The sequence below is a fragment of the Dermacentor silvarum genome, chromosome 3 (assembly GCF_013339745.2).
Source record: "Dermacentor silvarum isolate Dsil-2018 chromosome 3, BIME_Dsil_1.4, whole genome shotgun sequence".
NCBI classification, from domain to species: Eukaryota; Metazoa; Arthropoda; class Arachnida; order Ixodida; family Ixodidae; genus Dermacentor; species Dermacentor silvarum.
This window is the reverse complement of record NC_051156.1, coordinates 64,041,804-64,065,910: the sequence shown is the minus strand read 5'-3', so window position 1 is coordinate 64,065,910 and position 24,107 is coordinate 64,041,804. Positions and strand designations below refer to the sequence as shown.

The 24,107-nt window shown below is 48.5% G+C and overlaps 1 protein-coding gene across 1 annotated transcript in view; it reads left to right on the top strand.

The window, feature by feature from the left end:
* Nucleotides 1–24,107, top strand: part of LOC119445468 (uncharacterized) — a 41,737-nt gene that overhangs the window by 16,595 nt on the left and 1,035 nt on the right. The gene's annotated exons all lie outside the window — the stretch shown is intronic.

Here is a 24,107-nt window from a genome sequence, read left to right as displayed (position 1 = left end):
CAGACAGACAGACAGACAGACAGACAGACAGACAGAACAGACAGACAGACAGACAGACAGACAGACAGGACAGACAGACCAGACAGACAGACAGACAGACAGACAGAACAGACAGACAGACAGACAGACAGACAGACAGACAGACAGACAGACAGACAGACAGACAGACAGACAGACAGACAGACAGACAGACAGACAGACAGACAGACAGACAGACAGACAGACAGACAGACAGACAGACAGACAGACAGACAGACAGACAGACAGACAGACAGACAGACAGACAGACAGACAGACAGACAGACAGACAGACAGACAGACAGACAGACAGACAGACAGACAGACAGACAGACAGACAGACAGACAGACAGACAGACAGACAGACAGACAGACAGACAGACAGACAGACAGACAGACAGACAGACAGACAGACAGACAGACAGACAGACAGACAGACAGACAGACAGACAGACAGACAGACAGACAGACAGACAGACAGACAGACAGACAGACAGACAGACAGACAGACAGACAGACAGACAGACAGACAGACAGACAGACAGACAGACAGACAGACAGACAGACAGACAGACAGACAGACAGACAGACAGACAGACAGACAGACAGACAGACTTTATTTTATCCTGGGGGGAGGGTGGACTTAGGCGTCACCCACGTCGGTACCGGGAGTCCAAGACCCCCTGCCACCTCGCAGGCCCCCTGGATCGCCCATAGCTGGCTCCGAAGGTCAGAGCTCGTGATGGAGGTGTAGAAGTCGGTGTCGTCGATGCGATGGACCCTGGAGTCACCAACGCCGCACGCATTTTGAGCGAACGCGGGAAAAACGCCGATGGCGTCGACAACAGTTCTGCGTGTTGCCGATGCTGCTGCATGTCCAAGTTTATACAGCTGATAAAGCTAATATCATTACTCCGTATAGCTCTCTACAAGTTTGCTATCGCAATTGATGCTTCGCCTTTCAGGTGAAACTGCGACAACTTTTTTTTTACGAACGTCGCCGGGTTTGCGTGAACGTGGGGGCGGTGGCGTGGCTGCTCTAGCCGAATAGGCCAACTAATCGCAGCGGAAGGCGCGCGCGCCCAACGTCACCACCACTGGGTTCCTTGCACCACCACCAGATGGTGCTCGCCTCTGCGCATCCGCGATAAGCAAGAGACGTTTGGAGTATTGGTGAAAAAAAAGCAGGGAAGAGATTGATATGACCGCATCTGTTAGAGAGGTTTTAAGAGGTTTTGAGGTAGAGAAAGAAAGTTCGAAGAGATGTTACAAAAATGCTAGAATCAAAAGCACGTATAGCATACCTGGGTAACTCAAGCAGGCTAAGTGACTATTTGTCACCACCCCGTTTCAAAGTGGATGCCAATAAATCATCACCGCGGCAGCAGCGGCGGCCGTGCAGGGAAAAAAAAGATGCCGTGGCTTAGCTCGGCTATGCCAGGATATACGTAGCGTTAGCAAAGGTTCAGCTCATTATTCTTAGCTTTCCTGGTTGTCTCCTACGCTCAACCGCTAATTGCCAGGCAACTACTTCGGGATCCAATGAGTCAAGCTTCTCCGTTCTTCTGCGCTGTTGAGCAGCATTTGCGCTCTCCTTCTCCATGGCTATACCACACTGGCAAACGCCAGTCAGAAGCGTAGCGGCTCCAGCGCAGTGTCAGACGGCGACTGCACAGCGAGCGCGCGCCGGCGCCAGTGCGTCTACCATGGCTACGACGTCACTCCTCTGGAATGCGCAGACCGGCGGCGGTGAGTCGCGCGCGGCGGCGGCGGAGTGCGCGAGAGGTGCCGGCTCCGGTGGCTCCGGCACAGAACACACATACAAACTTGCTCCGGTGCGCAAGCCGTGTGACATCACTGATCCTTGCGCACGCGCAGCACGGCTCTTGATGTGCCGCGCGAAACGGGCTTGGCTAGGCCAGTGTAGCTAACGCTACAAAAACAGATAAACGCCAGCAGGCCCCGCGATCGGTATGAAGCGCGCGTCCCGCGTTTGGCGGCCTTATTCGGGCGGTCGGCTTTGCCGCTCGACTGGGGAGGCCTCCTTCCTCTTCTCTTCTTTTATTCCCCTCACCCGGTCAAGGCGGCCGCATTTCGATGGAGGCGAAATGCGAAAACATCCGTGTACTTAGATTTAGGTGCACGTTAAAGAGCCCCAGGTGGTCAAAATTTCCGGAGTCCCCCACTACGGCGTGCCTCATAATCAGATCGTGGTTTTTGCACGTAAAACCCATTAATTTAATTTTCCCCTCACCTGGTCTGGCCATTTTGAGCTGACAAGCGTAGTGCATACAAAGTTCGCTAACAATCTGGCGGCCGCGGGGGTCACCACCTCGTTTCACTGGCTGCCTTCCCATCTAGGAATAGCCGGTAATGACGAAGCGGAAACCCTCTCCAGAACCGCCCACCATCTTGAAGTGCAGCTCACACGAGCAGTCGCTTCCTCTGATTTTTTGAGGCAGCGCCTGAAAAAACTACTCGCAACCGTTCACCCACATGCCAGAGTGACAAACGACAAGGGTCCCAGGCCACTTCCAGAGTGTGGCCTTACCAGGAGGGCACGCTCAACGTTGCTTCGACTGCGCACGGGCTTTGTCTGGACGGCGGCGCGGCTGCACGCCAACGGACGCTCCAGCTCACCGGCCTGCGAACGTTGCGGTGACCCCGAGACCCTCGAGCACCTTCCCTGTGCTTGCCCAGCGCTGGCACAGGACCGCTCAAGGGTCATCACTGCCTACAGACAACAGGGTCTACCTGCTGCGAAAACCAGCGACCTCCTGTTCCCGTCGCCTCCCCACCTCCGAGCTCTCCATAGCCTTTTGGAGTTTGTGGAACTGAACGGAATCACCGCCCATCGCTAAGCGCTCGCCCCCAGCAGGCCACCGCCTCCATCACCAGCCTCCTCCATGATCGGATGAGACTCTTGCTGCTTCACCTTCTCTTCCCTTCCTTTCAACATCTTTATCTCCTTTTCCCCTTCCCCTGACGCTGCACCGTGCTCCCTATTGGGCAGCAGAAATAAGTGCCATTTTCCTCAATAAACCACTACTACTAACAATCGTGTCTGTTACATCTCATACGCGCCGCGGAAAGAGCATAAATTTAAAACCAAACGACGTTTGCCCTTCTGCTTGTGGGCGCCGCGCTTCCAGCCGGGGAGTCTACATGAAACTCACAAGTGAACCTACGTACATGGCTGTGCTGTGACGTCACTAATACTGGCACGTGACTTCGGGAATTATCCAAGACAACACCAGTTAAGTTTAATATGTTGGTTCTATAGACCAATTAAGGTTTAGAGGAATAATAAAACATACAAACCGAATATCCGCATGTTTTCGTTTTACTTCATACCGTATAGCAAGAGAGTTGTACTTCCGTTTCGTCTGCTTGTTCCCACGCTTGCGTGCAGAGAACGAAACTATGTAGTTTTCTACCGTGTTACAGCGCAGCGATCATGATCTTTCATCCTCTCGCGTCTGCCTCAGTTCTCTTGACTATGGTATGCACTTATAGCGCTAATCAGATGTTATCGTGCAGAGCGCTCAAAATCGTTCGCTGCGCGAAAGGGGACAACCGCGAAAGGGGACAACCGCAACGGGAGACAACCGCAACAGTGTCTTTCTTCGGTATGACCGCCGTCGCCACTCAAGAGCAATAAAATTTGCTCATACCTTTCATCTAAATTCTGTGTCACCTCTGCGTCGTGGACTAAACTGTTTCGCTGGTAATCCACCTTCACAGCAGTGGAATGGCGCGTGATTTCTTTTATTTTTTGGCACGCGCCCGCCAAGATCGGCCATGAGCACGTCGGCATGACGACGGCTGCATGACGGCGAAGCAGTGACGACCAGACAACGATGAAACGACGTGGGTGCTATGACAATGGCTGCATGACGGAAATGAGGTTACCATTCAGAAGTAATGACGATGGTAGAACGACCGTGTGACGACGACGATGGCACCTCAAAACCTCGGCCAGGCGGCGCTACTGCGCCTGCCGTGAGCGCCGCCAGTGTTAAAATGGGATAATGGAAAGCGCGCACAAGATGGTATGGTTCCATAAAAAAAGATAAATAAAATCCGGCGCTTGTGTAGTTCAAACCCTGCTCAAATCTTGCGCTTAACGTAGCTCCAATCCTGTTCAAATTCTGCGCTTGTGTAGTTCAAATCCAGCGCTAATGCAGCTCCACTAACCTGATACCTGGGGAAGTGCGAAGCAGTGATGCGCCGGTGTTTCTTTTATGTTAGCTCACCGTTAGTCTGAACTACACAAGCGCGTGATTTGAACAGGATTGGAGCTACATTAAGCACTGGATTCAAATTCTGCGCTTGTGTAGTTCAAATCCAGCGCTAATGCAGTGATGCACCGGTGTTTCCCTTATGTTTTTCTTGTGCTATTCTTGCACAAGTGAGGAGGAATTGAGCTGGATGGATGGATGAGGCTGAACCCTTTAAATCGGGCGGTGGCTCACACCACCTAGCCGTGAATGTATTTAACTTTGTGAAGGGTGAAATTTTACATTTGCCTTGATTTTAGCCATCAATCCGATAACCTCCGTTTGGTTATTTCTATCCGCTTAAAGTCTATTTTGCCTCCACTTTCCCTAAACCCCAATGCTTTGAAAAAAAATCATCCCCGTTGCTTGGCACTGTGGGGTAAACCCCTTACAGAAAAGCATGAGGTGTTCAGCCGTTTCCTATTCCTCTCCACATGCACCGCACAACGTGTCTTTACCTTGGTACTTGACTCGGTTCATCTTAGTCCGCAATACTCCCGTCTTGGCTTCAAAAAACAAAGAGCTTCCCCTAAAATTATCATAGATAATTTCTTTGGCTATTTCTTGCTTGAAAGTTCTGTATGTTCCCAGCGCTGATTTCGTCTGCATCCCTGTTTTCCACAGACCCTTCTTTGTTCCTTTAACCTTTTTCTTGAACGCTGTTTCTTGGTTTGCACCCATTCTGCAGTCCAAATATTTGATTGTCAATTTTCTGGTCAGCTTCCTCCATTTTGTGTCACGTTTCCTCATGTACAAATAACTGAAAACTCTCCTTGCACACCGCTTTACCGCCATTTCCCTCAATCACTCCTCAAATTCTATCTTGCTGCTAGCTGCCCTGCCCTCGAATGACGTCCATCCTATGTCACCCTGTACCCCCTGCAAGCCTACCTACCCCTCGCTGCTTAACTTCCAACCTTGCTCCAACCTCTGATCTCATGCAGAGGACCGCATTGCCGAAAGTCAAAATATGGACCATCACCCCTTTGAAATCCCTCTCACCACTTCGTACCTATTGTAATTCCACAGTGCCCTATTTTTCATCACAGTTGCATTTCTGCTACCTTTAGCCGTTACATATTTTTCATGTTCCGTTAGGTCTCTGCCCCATTGTTTATCCACACTCCAAGATATTTGTACTTATTCACCACCTCCAGCCTAACCTCCTGTATCCTATGCTCGCTGCCCCGATTATCATTAAAAATCATGACTGCCGATTTTTCTTTACTAAACTTCAAACCTAAGCTATCTCCCTCTTTACCACAGATGTCCATTAATCTGTGCAAGTCTGCCTTGCTGTCAGCCATATAAGTACAATGTCATCCGCGTACATCAGTCCTGGTAATAACTGTTTAATCCATTCTCCTTGCTTGAAAAAGGAAAAGTTGAAGCCAAGTCCGCTCCTCTCTAATTTTTTTCTCTAATCCTTGTAAATACAGCATGAACAACAGAGGCGACAGAGGGCACCCCTGCCTAAGCCCCTGCTGTATCTCTATAGGTTCAGATACCTTGTTTTCCCTTCTATAAGCACCTTGTTACTTTTATAGATATCTTTTAAAAGATTACTTACTCCATCTTCCACATCTAGAGTGCCCAGTATGTCCCACAAATCCTTTTGGATTACACTGTCATAGACTCCCTTGATATCCAGAAATGCGAGCCATATAGGGGCCTGTGTTCCTTTTCTGCTATTTCAATACACTGCGTCAATGAGAACAGATTATCTTCTAACCTCCTTTGTTTCTGTAACCCATTTTGTAGTCCCCCAAGCTCCTCCTCGCCCTCCACCCACGCCTGGAGTCTCTTTTATAATCTGCATCACCACACTGTAAACCACTGAAGTCACGGTTATGGGACGGGAGTTGTTTAGGTCGGCTTTGTCCCCCTTTCTCTTATATATCATGCTCATCCTGCTCAGTCTCCACCCGTCGGGGGCTTTACCGTCCATTATCATTTTGTTTACTGCCTCTCTTAATGCTTTCTTAGATTCTGGGCCTAATGTCTTTATTAACTTAATTGGGATGACATCAATAATCTGTAAATATACTACTAGGAACTCTCTTTTCCACCCTTTCCCACTCGCTTTGTTCAAGTGGAGCTACTGCACTAAGCGGTATATCCTCACCTGATTGAGCACATGCTACGTTTCGTTCTTTAAACATTTCTGTCATCATTGTTCTTATATGTTCCATTGCCTTATCTCCTTCTAGCCGAACACATTGAGCTGTAACTATAAACCTGTGCTCTAGGCTAGTCTTATTACTCAAGGAGTTAAGATGTTTCCAAAATTTCTTGTCTTCTTTTCTATCCTTTTTGTTTACTTCTTACAACCATTGGGTCCCCTTTCTTATAATCTTCTCATTGATCAAATGGGATGCTTCCCTTCTAAAGTTTAAGAAGTTATCCCATTTTCTGTCTACATCAGCTTCTGGTTCACCCCTCTGCTTTGAATATCTGTGTTCCCTGGATGCTTCCTGACGTTCCTCTATGGCCTTCTTAACCTCCTCATCAACCAGCTCTTGGGTTTGTCTTCTGTGCCTTTTTGGCCTGAGTCTTAACTTAGCAAGATCTAGCTCAAATAACCCTGATAAATTTATATATGTCCATTCTGTTTTTGTATCCTCTGAAATTACTTACTGAATTTGTTGGGTTGCTATTTCCAGCTGCTTTTCCGAGTAAAATATCCCACCGGTTGTTCAACTTGCCTCCTACCTACTTTCATTTCTCTTCTTAAAATCAGATCAATAAGTTTGTCATCACTACCTATACTTCTGGAGCCATATTCATATATGTTCATTACCTTTAGCCTATCATGCATCCTATGTGACATTAGTGCATAATCTATCGTCGACTGCAGGCTCCCTACCTGCCATGTTATGTGCCCTTCACACTTCTGAGTACTGTTGCACACAACTAAGTTATGCCTTTCACACATATCAAGCATCATGTTGCCTGTTGAGTCTATGTACCCGTCTATGTCTTCTATGTGTGCGTTCATGTCTCCTAGTATAATGATCCCGCGCCCTCCTCCTAGCTCATTGATGTCCCTTGATATGCATTCCAACATTTTTTTGGCACTTGCTTCCGTCCACAGGTATACAAAGCCAAGGAGTGTCTGCTCTCCTGCAACTTTCCCTTTTAGCCATAAATGCTCCTTGCATTCCTGTTTGACCCTTTGCCAATTCATACTTTTATGAATGAATGCCCCAATTCCACCCCCTTTTCTGCTGCCCTCTGTTCTATTGCAATATTTCCATGCATACTCAGGAATACAGGGGGGTTGCTCCATGTCCCTAAGATGTGTCTCCACAAACCCGTATACCATCAGCTTTTCCTGCCTTAGTTGCTCGTCTATTCCTCCCACTTCAGCCTATTCCTGCCACCTTGCATGTTAATATACCCTATGTCCGAATAACCTTGCCACTGGTGCTTACGTCTATTTCTTTTCCTACAGACTCTACTTTTCTTGAATCTTGGGGCCTCTCCGGGTCCGTCTTTGTCTACACTGGTGGCCTCAGGGCTCTGGGTCCCCCCAAAAAACCGTTGCTTGGCGGCCAATCCTACTACTTACCCTCCTGCCCGTGGCAACACTGTAGTGAATGCCATCCTGTGCAAAAGGGTGGCAGCCAGGCTCGTACACGTCCCGGTTTACCTCCATTACGCCGTACCCAAGTGGTCGGCTCAGACCCCTAATGACTCCGTTAGCTTCAACCACGCTCCACTCCATCCCGCTAGCCTGGCGCTCCCCGCAGGGGCGTCTGCGCAAGCAGGCGTTTGGTGGGTTGCGACACCACGGACCCGAGCACACGGGGGTTGGACCCTCCCACGTGTAGCCGTGCGTGGCTTAGCCGTGTCTGGGGAAAGGGGGATCCTGGAGGTTGAGCCGATGCCGGGTGTTCGGACCTTTAAGGCCCCCCGGCGGAGGCAACACACCTCTTCGGCCTCTGCTTCACATAGACGGCACCTCCAGACTGACCCACCTGGAGGAAATCGGCAGTCGCCTTTTCCTGTCCCCCTCTTCAATCTTTTATCTTTCTCCCTCACTTTTCCATCTTTCCTGTCTTCTAGTCACTTCTTCTCACTTCCGAATTTCTGGGCGGCAAGGGTTAACCTGGTGTAGCTATCCAACCTTGGGTATTCTATATTAGGTTATAGCGGCGATGCATAGCGGGCGTCTACAGGTATTCCAACCTTGTAGCGTCCCCTTGTTGGGCTCGGTGGTGGGTGGCTACCGTCGCCGCCGAATTTTCCAGTTTTATATGGCAAACCCTTTTCCTCCGCTGCCTGATCGCTCCCTGAAAAGGGGGCGCACCGACGAAACCTTCAACTTCCGCATGAAACCAATAGAAACATTTCCCAAGTACCATGTGATACATAGCCAAAGTGAAACAAAGACTGTCCGTACGATATCCCCATTTGTGGTCGCAAAATCTCTTACAGAAGCAATTGGCACAGGTTACAAAGTAACTAAGATGGGAAGTGGAGACCTTCTTCTAGAAGTCCGTGACAATCTGCAGTACAACAAGCTGTCAAAGCTCGTGGCGTTTGGGGATATTCCTGTCTCCGTGGGCCCACACCGGTCAATGAACACTGTGCGCGGCGTCATCTCTGATGACGACCTGCTTGAACTTAGTGAGAGTGAGTTGTTGGAAGGATGGCAAGAACAAAATGTGGTTAAGGTCCAAAGAATCAAGATAAGGCGCGACAATAAGGAAATCCCAACCAAACATGTTATCATTACCTTTGGTACAAGCAACCTCCCTGAGACGATTGAAACCGGCTACTGTAAACTGCGTGTACGACCGTACATACCAAATCCGCGCCGATGCTTCAAGTGTCAGCGTTTTGGGCATGTGTCGCAAAGTTGCCAAGGGCGATCTACCTGTGCAAAATGTGCATCTAAAGACCATTCCTCAGAAGTGTGCACTTCCACAAACCACTGTGCCAACTGTGACGGAGACCACCCCGCCTACTCACGAACATGCCCGACATGGAAGAAAGAAAAGGACATAATAGAACTCAAAGTGAAACTAAACATCTCCTTTCCAGAAGCGCGCAAGCGTTTTTCTTCTTTCAATCAGTCTAATCCGTCCTACTCTGATGCGGCGCGCCGGGGGGCTGCACCACATCTTTCGGCGGCCGCCCGAGTCACACGGAGTGTGACAACGGTCACGCCATCAGCCCCCCTGGCAGGAGCAGCAAGCGCTGCTCCGCCCCCAACCAAGAAGGGCCAGCAGACTTCCGGGCCTGCAGGTCCCAGGGCCACTGCTCGTGCAGATAGGCCCGAAAAACCCCCGAGTGTGCTCGCCGAGCGGGCGGCATCCAGCGCCTCTGAAGAGGCGATGGAAGCAACCAACACTCCTCCGGTGTCTCAAACGCCGAAGGAACGGCGTAGCTCCACAGAGCCCGCCGGGAAAAAAGAAAAATCACGTATCACGGGGCCTGGAAAGGCCTCGTGAGCCTATTCGGTCTAGCTCTTGACACACAGCAATATACGCCTCCAGTATGGCTACACAAATAATACATTGGAACGTTAGAGGTCTACTCCACAATCTGGACGACATAAAGGAGCTCCTACACAAGTTCAATCCACGGGTTCTCTGTGTGCAAGAGACAAACCTCAATTCTACACACACAAACTTTCTGCGGCAATATGCCATTTACCGCAAAGACCGAAACGACACCCTCACCTCATCTGGCGGTGTCGCCATAATAGTCGATAAGGGTGTACCCTGCCAGCTTTAGAGCTTCAAACGCCTCTTGAAGCAGTTGCAGTCAGAGCAGTGCTTTTTGGTAAGCTGCTTTCAATTACTTCTTTATACATTCCGCCAAGCTATCAACTCTCCAGAACAGAATTTGAAAGCTTTATTGCACAACTTCCGGAACCGTACATTGTCGTTGGAGACCTAAATGCACATAATACGTTGTGGGGCGACTCTCGATGTGATGCCAGAGGGCGCCTGATAGAAAATTTCCTGTTATCTACAGGTGCATGTTTGCTAAATAAGAAACAACCAACCTTTTACAGCGTCGCAAACAAGACATTTTCATGCATAGATTTAAGCATTGCGTCAAGCACAGTTGTGCCCTACTTGGAATGGAAGGTGGTTAACAATCCATACGGGAGTGACCATTTTCCAATTATCTTACGATTAACAAAACAAGACGAATGCTCACCACATGTGCCCCAGTGGAAAGTCGACTCCGCGGACTGGCAGCGATACCGAGACCTTACACATTTGACCTGGGATAACATTCGTATGCAAAGTATTGACGATGCAGTCGCATATTTAACAGCATTTATTGTGGACGCAGCGTCAATATGTATCCCGCAAACAAATGGATCGCCTTCTAAACGACGTGTTCCCTGGTGGAACGATGAATGTAGGGAAGCGCGAAAGAAACAAAATAGGGCTTGGAATAACCTCCGTGACTCGCCGACTACAGAACACCTTATCATCTTCAAGAAAATAAAGTCGGAAGGTAGAAGAACGCGCCGCCGTGCCAAAAGGGAAAGCTGGCAGAAATACATCTGCAGCATTAATTCTTATACAGACGAAAGGAAAGTCTGGAACAGGGTTAAGAAAATAAAAGGCCGCGAAACCCAACCTCTACCTTTAGTAAACACACAAGGAGACACACTTGAGGATCAGGCTGATTGTCTAGGAGCACATTTCGAGCACATTTCCAGTACATCCCATTACACAGATACATTTCTAAGATACCAGCGACAAGCTGTAGGACCATCGCTTTTAATATCCGGTACACTTAACCCACATACCAGTATTTCTACGGCTGAAGCATACGCGATCCTCTGTGCAGTAAAACACATAACTGAAACGACTCTCACTAGGGCTGTTGTGTTCACGGACTCTCTGAGTGTAGTCCGAGCCCTAATGAGTTTACGAAAACATAAAAACACTGTCTTTAAAGAACTCTATGCATTGCTATGCTCAGCTTATATGGGCAAACAAGTAATCATCCTATGCTGGGTACCTGGACACAGTGGTATAAAAGGCAACGAAGATGCTGACGAGAACGCCACCTCGGTAGCTTTTAGCGACACTGACATAAACATACCCATTCCGGCCACAGACATTAAACCATACTTACGGCATAATCTGAAGAAGCACTGGCAGAAAGAGTGGGATACCCAGGTAGCCAATAAACTGCACTTGATCAAACCTAAATTAGGGCACTGGATATCCGAAAAAACAGCACGATACAAAGAAGTGCTCCTTTGTCGATTAAGAATAGGTCACACCTTCGGCACCCACTCTTACCTATTGACTGGAAGTGATCCTCCATCATGTCGAAGGTGTGGCGACACCCTTACAGTGCTCCATGTCCTGGTCCAGTGCAGAGAATTAGAAGCTGAGCGTAAAAAGTACTTCCGTTCTGCGTATCGCCAGCAAATTCCACTTCACCCAGCATTTTTTCTTAGTAACGAACCGCTTTTTAACCTGGAAACAGTTTTTAGCTTTTTAGATGAAGTGAACGTCTTAGAAATAATTTGGCCGGGTCATATGTAGCAAAGCCTCGCCTTCAAGGCTGTAGCTGCAGTGACATTAGCCTTTATAGAACATGCCTCTGAGCTCTCTACTTCAAGAGCCCCATGGAAACAGTAGTTATTGTATGTCTTTATTACATCAGTTTATCGTAGTGAAACTTTTATGCACTTTTTATTTTGTTATAAATCATTGTCATTATATTTTACGCAGTTTACAGCGACCCGTTTTTAGGCCTCTTTACAGCCAAACTACATTTACACTTGTAACTCAATTTAATCACTTCATTTATAATACATGAACAATTCATTACCATTTGTCATGGCGCTCTTTGGCCATACTTGGCCCTTGCGCCATTAAGCACCACAAAAAAAAAATAGCCTGGCGCTGGACCTCTGGGATTGTGCATATGGTCACATGCACCTTCGCAGAGGCCTCTCTGAGTTTACGCAACCCAACCTCTGTCCCATTAGGTTCTGGCTCCTTCCCTTCAGCACATCGTTAAGACCATCATGGATAATGACCAAGTTTTCGTGCTCCATGTTGTCCCATACCACCTGCTGAGCTTTTGCCATTGCGTCAACCATGCATTTCCCTGTCTGGGCCTCCGCCCTCACCCGTCTGTCTGCATTCATTTTTGCAAGGACGCCCTCCTCAACCCTCGCTACGTTCGCGTCCCCCACCACCAGGACCCTTCGCTCTACACGTTCGCCTCCCGCTTGTTGTCCTCCAGTTCGAGCTAGCTGGCCCTCCACGCGCCGTACGCCACTGTCACGCGGCGACGGGCTCCCTGCCGCTCGTCCCGCCCCAACCGAAGCCTGCCGCGCTACATCGCTGTAGCGTTGTGGAACCCCCGCCGGCTCTCGCCTGCTGTTCTACAGCCCCTAGGTGCCCCTTCCTGCCTGTCCCTTTGCTCTCATAGCATGTCTCTGCCTTCGACTCTGCGCTGTCCCCGCCGTCCGCCTAACGCTGCTCCGACCCGGGATTACGCGCCGCCTGTGCCATTAGCGCCTCCACCCGCTCTTCCAGCTCGGCCCGCTTTTCCCATTTTTTTTGAGGCTCGACAGCTATTCTCTCTACCAGGTTGGCCTCGGCCCACTCTCTGTCAAGCAACTCGCCAATCCGAGTTTCGAGCTCATCCTCCGCTCTCGCTCCACCTTCAGCTCCCCTTTGAGCTCCTCAACACTGGCTGCCCATTCCTTTTCCATCCACCGCATAGCCCCCTTGAATCCTTCACACAGCCTGCACGCGGAGCTAGCCTTCTCAGCGTTGGCCAAACTTGCGAAGTCCGTCTCGTCCAAATAACACCAACGTTTGCACTCCTCGCACTGCACCAGCTCGCCATCACCCGTGACTTTCCTAGCCTGCCGCGCCATCGCCCGCCCGACCACCTAACGAGAAATCCCGCCAAAATACCGGAACAAAGCCCCACGGTAAGCCCCACGGCAATCTCGCTATCCGAGTATCTGCGCTAGCTTCCCTTAACACGATTTAAAACTGCCGCCCTACACTGGTTCCACCATGCAACGCGTGCGCCACAACCCGCTTACAAAAATACAATCATTCGTTACTTACTAACACCCAACCAAGAACCAAGAAACTAAAAAGCATGGAAAATAATATATATAGATAGCTCAGTTAACCTAACGCTTTTATCAACCAAATGAGCGAATAATAAAAAAAAATTAAACTTACCCATTTGATATGCTGCTCCTGCTGTGCTGAGCTCCACTCGGCATGACCGGCTTTACTCGAGAGTGACGCCAAATTCACTCGAGAGCTCTTGTGGGGTGCTGGCGCCCTCTCTTGCGCTCCGCTGGTACCAGACTGGCGTTTCGGAAGCGATTTTGAGGTGTTTCTGCTAATGAATCCCTCATATCCCTGGCTCATACCCGCATATCCAATGCGGGTATGCGCCACACGTGATTTTATTCTCGTTATTCGTGACGTAACTGACGAGCAGGTGATGTTATTGATGTCATGACGTATCAGTCATGTTAGTCATACATGCGTACCCTTCCATGCCAATTTATGTACCAAGTGAACGAGACGCGAGTTTTCGGCAGATCTTGTTTTTGCGCGTGACCACGACGGCATGGCATCACATAAGACGCCGACAGCCCGGGCCCCTAAAGTGCTTCGCACTTAAAACTGAATTTTTGTGGTCGCATCGCCGGCACCACTGTGTTTCCTCTACGGCAGCGCACGTGTTCTCCTTGCAAGCGGCAGCTCTCGTTCGCTGCCCGTGGTGCTCGTGATGAGCGTGCTCTTTCTCTCTCGGTAATTGTGACGCTGTATGTTGAACAGTAGGCGTGGTTGCAAAACGGCAATGAGTAAACTACAGTACCAATTTGCATAAACTGTCCGAGACAGAATACTTTTCTCACGGCGGGAACACCAAGAAAGGCAAGCCTCTTTGGTTGCCTGTTATTTTAGGGCATGAAATAAAATGTGGACATAAGACGGAATTACGAACGCCAAGTATATTTCGCACATTGCTAACAAGATCTTTTGCAAAATCGACCTTGAAGTATGCGCCAATTTTGTGCAAGAGAAGCCACCGTGCTTAGAAATGTGTGAAACAAAAACGGGTACTGTTTGCTTATTTCTTTTTGATGTCAAGCACGATAATATCCCTGAGGTGCTGAGTGCCATTGAGGTTTTTTTGGTAGGTGCATCTGTTTGCAAACGATAACGTTGTTTTGCTAGCTTGCCTAATAAGAAACATGCGAACATGGGCGCGATGTTTTGTGCAACCGATTTCAACGGCTTTGCACACAGAAGTCACATGTCTCCCCAGGACCAATCACTTAATGACTACATCACAGAAATTGGCATTGTGCGATTATACTTTCTTTACATATTAAAAACAAAAAGCACCTCCCGAGTACTCGGTACAGACAGTGACAGTAACCAGCGAAGCTGCAACGTGTGGCCTCGGTGTTTCATCATCATCGTCATCAGCCTATTTTTATGTCCACTGCAGGACGAAGGTCTCCCTGCGATTTCCAAGTAACCTTGTCTTGCGCTAGCTGATTCCAACTTGCGCCTACAAATTTCCTACTTCATCACCCCACCTAGTTTTCTGCCGTCCTCGACTGCGCTTCCCTTCTCTTGGTATCAATTCTGTAACTCTAATGGTCCACCAGTTATCCATCGTACGCATTACATGGCCTGCACAGCTCCATTTTTTCCTCTTAATGTCAACTAGAAGATCGACTATCACCGTTTGCTCTCTGATCCACACGGCTCTCTTCCTGTCCTTTAAAGCTAGGCCTAACATTTTTCGTTTCATCGCTCTTTGTGCGGTCATTAACTTGTTCTCGAGCTTCTTTGTCAAACTATGTTAGCACCGGTAAAAATTAATGATTATACACTTTTCTTTTCAACGACCGTGGTAAGCTCCCAGTGAGTATTTGGCAATACCTGCTGTATGCACTCCAACCCAATTTTATTCTGTAGATTTCCTTCTCATGAACAGGGTCCTATGAGTAACCGACCTAGATAAACGTACTCTTTTACAGATTCTAGAGGCTGACTGGCGATTCTGAATTCTTGTTCCTTTGCCAGGCTATTGAACATTATCTTTGTCTTCTGCATAATAATATTCAACCCCTATCTTACACTTTCTCGATTATGGTCTTCCGTCATTTGTTGTAATTTGTCCCCATTGCTGCTGAATAGGACAGTCATCTGCAAACCGTAGGTTGCCGAGATATTCGCCGTCGATCCTCACTCATAAGCCTTCCCAGTCTTAGAGCTTCAATACTTCTTCTAAGCATGCAGTGAATAGCATTGGAAGCATTGTGTTTGCTTGCCTGATCCCTTTCTTGATAGGAAACTTCCTAATTTTCTTGTGGAGAACCAAGGTAGCTGTGGAATACTTGTAGATATTTGCCAAGATATTCACGTATGCCTCCTGTACTCTTTGATTACGCAATGCCTCTATGGCTGCTGGTGTGTCTACTGAAGCAAATACCTTTTCATAATCTATGAAAGCCATATAGAAAGGTTGATTTTACTCTGCGGATTTCTCGATTACCTGACTGATGATATAGATATGATCCATTGTAGAATATCCCTTCCTGAAGCCAGCCTGTTCGCTTGGTATGCTGAAGTCAAGTGTTGCCCTGATTCTATTGGAAATTACCTTGGTGAATATTTTATACAATACTGAAAGCAAGCTAATGGGCCTATAATTAGTCAATTCGTTAACGTTTCCCTTCTTATGAATTAGTATAATGTTGACATTCTTCCAGCTCTCTGGTACACTTGAAGTCGTGAGGCATTGCGTATAAAGGGCCGCAAGCTTTTGAAGCATGATATCGCCTCCATCGTTGATTAAATCCATCGTTATTCCATCTTCTCCAGCAGATTTTCCCCTGGCCCCGCTGTTTATCACCGGGTTAATCCCGATGGTTCAGCAAAGTCTTTCTCAATAATCGGTTAGGTCTTTGTGTTTGCTAATGAGGTTACACACACGTTCGGGTACAACGGAGAGAACGACGTCACTGACTGCAAGCCCGCAGTCCGCCGTTGTCACATTGGCGCTTGCGATTCTTCAAAATTAAATTGCGTCAAATTTAAATCTGTCCGTCCCGTAAGACAATGAATGGCTCATACCCCCTTAAGCAATAGCTCATACCCCCGTAAACGCGGCCTCCCCATTACGACGGCAGAAGAGAAGTGAAATGCTACGCTGGAATGGTGAGCGGCAATGGAGCCAGCTGTGGAAGAAGACGACGACGCTCGAGCCATTGATGATGATGATAGTTTCTGCGCACATCAGACGGATGGATTTTGGTTTCGGCTAGCCATATACAGCTTCGCTGTAAAAACTCCCAATCATGCGTTGTTAGAAAGCGATTAGCATTACTTATTTAGTCAATGACATACTTTAAAGAATGACAAATGATCTTTGTTTTGGCGATGGCTAGGAGCAATTATTTGAACGACTTGCAAAGGCTTGGAACTATTGAACTAAGTGTTTTTTGATAAACAGTGCGCAATTGCCAATTGTGTAAGCTGCCGCAGCTGTCCTCCTGTCACGCGGCCGCCTCACAGGCTCGCAGACCGCGGGTATAATTTCCTGAAAGCGCCCGCGAGATTTGCTCTTTCTATTGCTACCATAACATGCTATTGCAATGACCGCGTTTCCGCAATGCGGGGTTAACCACGACAGCGTTTCTATTCAGCGGGTCCTGCAGTGCGCTTCTTCCGGAAGGGGCAGCATTGAGTGATCGCGCCCGTAGGCACGTTGCTTACTTAACGTTGTCGCTCTGTATATAAGGGCCACTCGATTTACCACACGACACGGATCAAAAGGAAGCACGCGAAAAGAAAAATGCGCAATTTCACTCTGCACAGTGCAGCACTTGTCTGAACTGCTTGAAATATGCAGAAGATATATGCAGCTGTAGGTTTACACAAATGAAAATACCCTGAAATATGCAGTTTTACGGGCTGGTCTCGAGTGTTCCGTGTTTTCAAGGCTGTTGTGGCACTGCACGCCACAGCAGTCCTGCGTTCCATGCTTGCGGCATAACGAGGTCGCACTTTGCGAAGAAACGCAGCACGCGTGCATGAGCGAGAGGGCGCCCTCACTTTCCGATGTGAGGGGGAACAGGCAACACCATCTAGATTAGCTCAAGGCCCGTTGTTATGAAGTCGGGGGTCGGAGTGGCCGCGAAGGTTCCATGGATGGTGTCGTGCCGGGAGAAAGAGAGGTGCAGAGAGATGTCCAAGAGATCAGAAAAGGGTTTTATATACAAATGTACATGATATTTTACACGATTATCGTCTTAGCACATACAAAATGCCTGTCAATCTCTTTATGGCTAATGACCAACGTATCGTCAAAGTTCGCAAATACAAGCAGCACATCTCTCTTTAATAAAAACGTCACTATACCTTCACGGACGCCTCACTTCTTTTTAATGTATTTGCTTTGCGCACGCGCTGATCCGAGTTCGAAAGGAAGTTCCTCGCAAAGTTTGCACTTGTAAGTTTTTCAACTAGTTTTGTAATTACGAGTAGTACCATGTGAATGGTAGAAGGCTGTGGAAATTTCAAGCCACCTCGGGAAATATTTTTATCATTTGAATATCTTCCGCTTCCATGTCTGTCTTCCAGAACAAGAGTGGTGCAGCATAATTCATACGACAGCTTTTTAAAGGCGACATGCGCACAGTAGCCAGCGACGTAAGCAAGAGCATCCATATCATTCTTTTTTCGCAGAGGTGATGTCGTCATCGGTGATCATCACGGATTCACTGAAAGCCGTGTTGTGTTGATGGTCTCGTACAAGTCCGTCAGCGTCACTGAAATCTTCTGAATGCGGAAGTGTTAGAAGCGTCTGAAGCCTGAGCTTTTTGCTCAACTTCAAATAGCTCGCAGCCACTGATTCTGGCGATTACCGCCCGTCGGGAATGCAAACATGTAAACCTTTGGCTCACGGTCGTAATTTTTGCTACAACCGGGAACGCAACAGCGGTCCATGTTGCAGCAAGTAATTCACTCAAGGGAGGTCACACAGCACTTCACCACACACGATGGCATCGGTATCACAAACCTACGATTACGTAGTGTCACACCGAAATAAATCCACAAACGTAAATGAAAACAGAAAAAGCACACGAGAAATCGAGAAACCAGCGAGCCACGTGCAACTTTGATCCCTCCGCGACGACAACGGAATGTTCAGCAACAATGCGTGACGGACGAGGCGACGACGTCAAAGGACACGAGACGACGGGTGCGGCAGGGCAACTAGTGCGACGTAGCGCGCCTGCGGGGAGACGGGTGACAAGGCCTTAAGATAGTCTAGGTGGTGTTGAAACAGACCGGATGCTACCGCAAACATTCGTATCACTTCGCTAGGGGAGAAAACGGCGCTGGCATTGCGGTGTAAACTTGATCTTGTCTCGTCTATGACGACGATGGCATGGCGACGACGTTATGAGAACAACCTTATGGCGAATCTGGAAGGACTATGATGGAACGACCCCGACGGCAGTCAACGGTATGCCAACGAATGCGTGACAACGAGTGTCTGATGACAACGCAGTTGACATGGCAACGGCGGCATAATCGCGATTGAATGAGATGGCATGATTACAATGATTACAATAGAGTGAAGGGCGAACTAATGATGTTGATAGAACGACCACGACGGCATCACGAGAACGGTATGACAACGATTGCATGACAACTCCTGTATGACGAGGACGCAATGTCTACAACATGACTACGCTGCCAGGATCACGACTTAGTGACGACAGTCTGATTACGATAGAATGACGAAGGAAAGACGTCGATGGAACGATGAATGCGGTATGAGAATGAGATGATGACGAGTTATGACGACTTTGGCTTGACGACGGCTCTATGACGGCGACGGCGCGACGACCACTGTATGATGAAAAGCGTATGTCGATGGCGTGTGTCGACGTTACGACGACTGTATGACAATAGCGGCGGGAGATAGCGTGACGATGATGGTACATACGTAGTGGCACGTACTTATCGGCAGAGACGGAGATTCAACTTTTATTGGTGCCAGCAATTCACGAGGGCGGACGCAGCCTCCCTCCGCCTAGCAGACGGCCGAGATCCCCTTGGTCTCAGTGGCTGCCTCGGCTAGCTGGACGGCCCAGACCGGGTCTTGCTGGTCTGAGCGGAGCAGCAGGGTCTCCCACTGCTGGCGGTTTCGAATTTTGCGGCCCTCGAAAGGAGCCGCCTTCGAGCACGCCCATAGAATATGTGGCATCAAGCAAAGCACTCATTTTACCACTTAGAATTGCCCAAGCTACTAAAAACTAATCCCAAACAGTTTTGGAAAACACTAAAAGCCGACGAACCGCGAGAAATCGTACTCACCAGTGATGTGAATGAAGCGATTAGTGACGTGGATTGTGCCAACTTGTTCAACGCCACGTTCGCTACAGTATTTTCCGATGAACTGACCGCACCCTCCCGTTTACCTTTACTTCACTTTGATTACGGCATGTCAGCGATCACTTTCTGTGAAAATGGAATTTCATCCATTATAGAAAATATTAAATTGTCATCCTCAGCTGGAATGGACGAAATTAATTCCAAAATCTTGAAAAACACCAAACACAATGTCTCACTTTATCTCACCCTAATTTTTTCACAGTCACTTTCTTCAGGAGTCATTCCAGACGACTGGAGGACAGGGAAGGTCGTTCCGGTCTTCAAGTCAGGTAGCAGAAATCCCCCACTTAATTACCGCCCTATATCTCTAACAAGCGTCCCCTGTAAAATCATGGAGCATGTGATCTACTTCCACATTAATTTCCTTGACAGCAATCACTTTTTTCATCCTTAACAACATGGCTTCCGCAGGGGGTTGTCATGTGAAACACAGCTTGCCGTTTTTCTACATGACATCCACACTAACCTGGATGGTAACGTACAGACTGACGCGATCTTTCTTGATTATGCGAAAGCGTTTGATAAAGTTCCTCACCAACGATTGCTTGCGAAGCTCTCCCAGCTAAATTTACATCCTACCGTCTTAACATGGATTACAGAATTTCTTACTAATCGATCGCAATATGTTGTTATAAATAACCACCTCTCCACTCCGGTTTCAGTAACGTCAGGCGTCCCCCAGGGATCGGTTCTTGGCCCGCTCCTATTCCTAATCTATATCAACGACTTACCTTTGCATGTATCCTTTAATATATGCATGTTCGCCGATGACTGTTATCTACCGCGCCGTAATAAACACTCCGGATCAGCTAACCCTACAAAGTGACCTTGCTAACATTTCAGAATGGTGTACTACTTGGTTAATGACATTAAACGTTAACAAATGCAAAAGCATGTCGTTCACCCGCAGCCATAACCCTCGGAGGTTTGCGTACACAATAATTTGGTTCTAGAATCAACTAACACTTATAAATACTTCGGTGTCACTGTGTCAAACGATCTGATTTGGCGTACGCATGTCCATAACATCATTTCAGCGTCTAACAAAACTTTAGGTTTTTTAAAACGTCATTTGCGGAACGCTCCAAATCACGTAAGCTTACTTGCTTATACATCACTTGTGCGACCGAAACTTGATTATGCCTCCGCAGTCTGGAATCCGCATCAAGCATATCTCATCGATGCTCTTGAAGCTGTACAAAACCGCGCCGCTCGATTCATCCATTCTTCATATTCATACGACATCAGCGTCACGCCACTGAAATTACTATCTGGGCTTCCAGACCTCGCTTTACGTCGGCGCATCGCTTCCCTCTGTCTTTACCACAAATTATTTTACAGTCCTACCCTTCACCAAGCACCTTATATCACGTCCGCATCGCGCATATCATACCGAACCAGCCACTCGAAACAGGTTTCACGACCACGTTCCCGAACATCAACATTTTTAGCCTCGTTTTTTCTCCGCATAGCGGCAGACTGGAACGGCCTCCCTCCTGCCATTGTCGAAATGATCTGCCCATCCGTATTTTTACAAGAGGTCACTGACCATCTGCAACTACGTTGTACTTGTATTTTCATTATATATGTTGTTTGTATTTACATGCGTGTATGTATATGTACATATATAAGCGTTAATATGTGTATACATGTGTGCATGTACTTGAATATGTATATGTGTACGCATTTGTGTGTGCATATGTTACTTGAACAAGTGTAAAGTCAAATGTTGTACCCACCCCTTATGTGATACCCCTGAAGTCAGGGGTGCTTAAGGTAAATAAACTGAACTGATTTGGCAGATCCGCCCTACCTTTACATAATTTGCATTGATCGTTGTATTGCCCTTTATATAATCTGCTGCACGCCACCGGGTTTGGATACATGTTTGTTTGCAGGAGGCGCCAGGCCACCGCCTGTTTCCTGGTTAGCGCGGGGTGAGCTGGTGGGTACCGGGCCCTTCCCAGCCGATAGTAATCGGTTATTTCTTTGTAGCTGACCATGCGGTTTCCTCTCTTTCCCGGCTGGGCGGGCTCACTTGCTCGGCGAGTAAGTCCTCGAGCTACGTTGTGAGCCGCCTCGTTGTCGGGGAGAGAGGAGTGCGCGGGTGCCCAAATAATTTGGATCGTCCCGCGATGACGGTTACTATTTAAAATTTTGAGCGCCTCTGGCGAGATGCGTTCTTTCACGAAATTGTGAACTGCAATTTTGGAGTCGCTTATGATAACTCTCGCTTTCGTGGAGGCCACCGCTAATGCTATGGCGGCTTCCTCCTCACAACTCACGGTGCCGCTCGCGAAGGGTTCTCCGTCCGCGTTTACCGCTACTACGGACATCCCTTTGCGTTCTCTGTATTCCGCGGCCTCTACGTAGGCCACGCCATCTACGTCGTGGTATTTGCGCTCAATGTGGCGTGCCCTTGCCTCTCGTCGCTCCTTGTGGTGCTCCGGGTGCATGTTCTTGGGCAGTGGAGGAATTTTAAATTCTCTCCTCGTCTCTAGTGGAATGCTTAGTTTGGTGCCGTGTAGCGCTTCATATCGAATTTTGAGTTTCTGTAGAATGTGTCGCCCCGTTGGGGTTTGTGTGAGTCTTTCGTATTGGGCGGTAGTGTGCGCGTCGATTAGTTCGTCAAGCGTGTTGTGTAGCCCCAACTATAAGAGTTTGTCGTTGGGTGTTGTGACTGGGATGCCAATTGCCTGTTTGAAAGCTCGTGTGATGATGCATTCTATCTTGTTTTTTCTGCCACACCAAATGTTAGGTACGGTGCCACATAGACTTATGACGAAGGCCTGCACTAAACAAATTAGGCTAACCTCCATCATGCCGTAGTGTCTATTGACAATCCGTTTGATTAGCCTTAGTGTTTGCTGTGCGCTGTTCTCTAGCGCCTTGATGGTACCGAGGTTTCTGCCTTCCGCATGCAACCGGAGTCCTAGGACTTTGATTTGGTCTACGATAGGTATCGTGCCCCCGTTCAATTCGATGTTAGTGTTCAGTGTTCCTCCGTATTATTTCCTGGTCGTAGGGTACACCATCAAGAGTTTGGACTTTTGAGAGGAGCAACTGAGCCCCTTCTCTGCCGCATAGCGTTCGACGGCCTCCGTGGCCTGTTGGAGGGTTTCCTCGATTTGGCGTTGGCTGCCGCCTGTCACCCACAACGTTATGTCGTCGGCGTACAGGCTGTGGTTGAGGCCGCGGATCTTGCTGAGGATTTTCGGCAGGCCGATCATGGCCATGTTGAAGAGAAAGAGGGACAATACCAAGCCTTGCGGCGTTCCCCTACTAACCAGTTTTATGTCATCCGACTTAATTTCTCCTATCGTGATTTGAGCTGTGCGGTTCGAGAGGAAGTCCCGGACGTAGGTTTAGGCCTTGCGTCCTACCCCCAGGTCCTGGAGTTCCCTAGGACCGCTTTGTGCGTAATATTATCGAAGGCCTTGGTGAGGTCCAGCCCTCAGATGGCTTTCAGTCCCGTTCCTCTGCCCCGCGCGTCGAGGATTTGATGTTTGATTTGGAGCAGGACGTCCTGCGTGGACAGTTTCGGCCTGAACCCGATCATCGTGAGCGGATACAGACCTCTATCCTCCATGTAGTTGCTTAATCTAGTGAGAACGACGTGCTCCATCAGCTTCCCCACGCACAAGGTTAGAGAGATGGACCTGAGCTTCTCAATCAGTAATTTCTTCCCGGGTTTGGGGATCATTACTACGTGCGCAGTTTTCCACTGCGGCGGTATTGCACCCTGTTCCCAGCACGCGTCCATGTACTTGATTGCCGCGATGGATTCGTCATTTAGGTTTCGGAGAATCTTGTTCGTAATGCCATCCGGGCCCGGTGCCGACTTTGTGCGTAGCCTGAGTATTTCGGCCCTCACCTCGGCCTCCGTGATCTCCTCGTCCAATGCGGGGTTTTCCCTGCCCGTGTACGCATTCTGTGGTTCTCGCGTAATGCTTCCTATGTATCTGTTCTGTATGTCGCGAATGAGTTCATCGTTGGTTCCCGCGTAAGTGTGGGTGATCTTGTTGAGGTTCTGTCTCTGTGTCGTTTTGCTACCCTCGGGGTCTAAGAGACATCGGAGGAAGTTCCCCGTTTTGCCCAGTCCGAGCTGGCCCTCCATGCTGTTGCATGTAGACGCCCATTGCTGTCGGTCCAAGCGGTTCGCGTGATCTTCAATCTCCCTGTGTAAATGCGCTATTCTCCGCCGCAGGGTCCTATTCAGCCTCTGGCGCCTCCACCGTCTCTGTATAGGCTACTGCGCGCCTCCCACAGGTGGAGGAGTTTGCTGTTGAATGCGTCGAGCCCTGCTTCCTCGGGAATTTCTCGAGTAGCCTGCTTTACCGCCTTG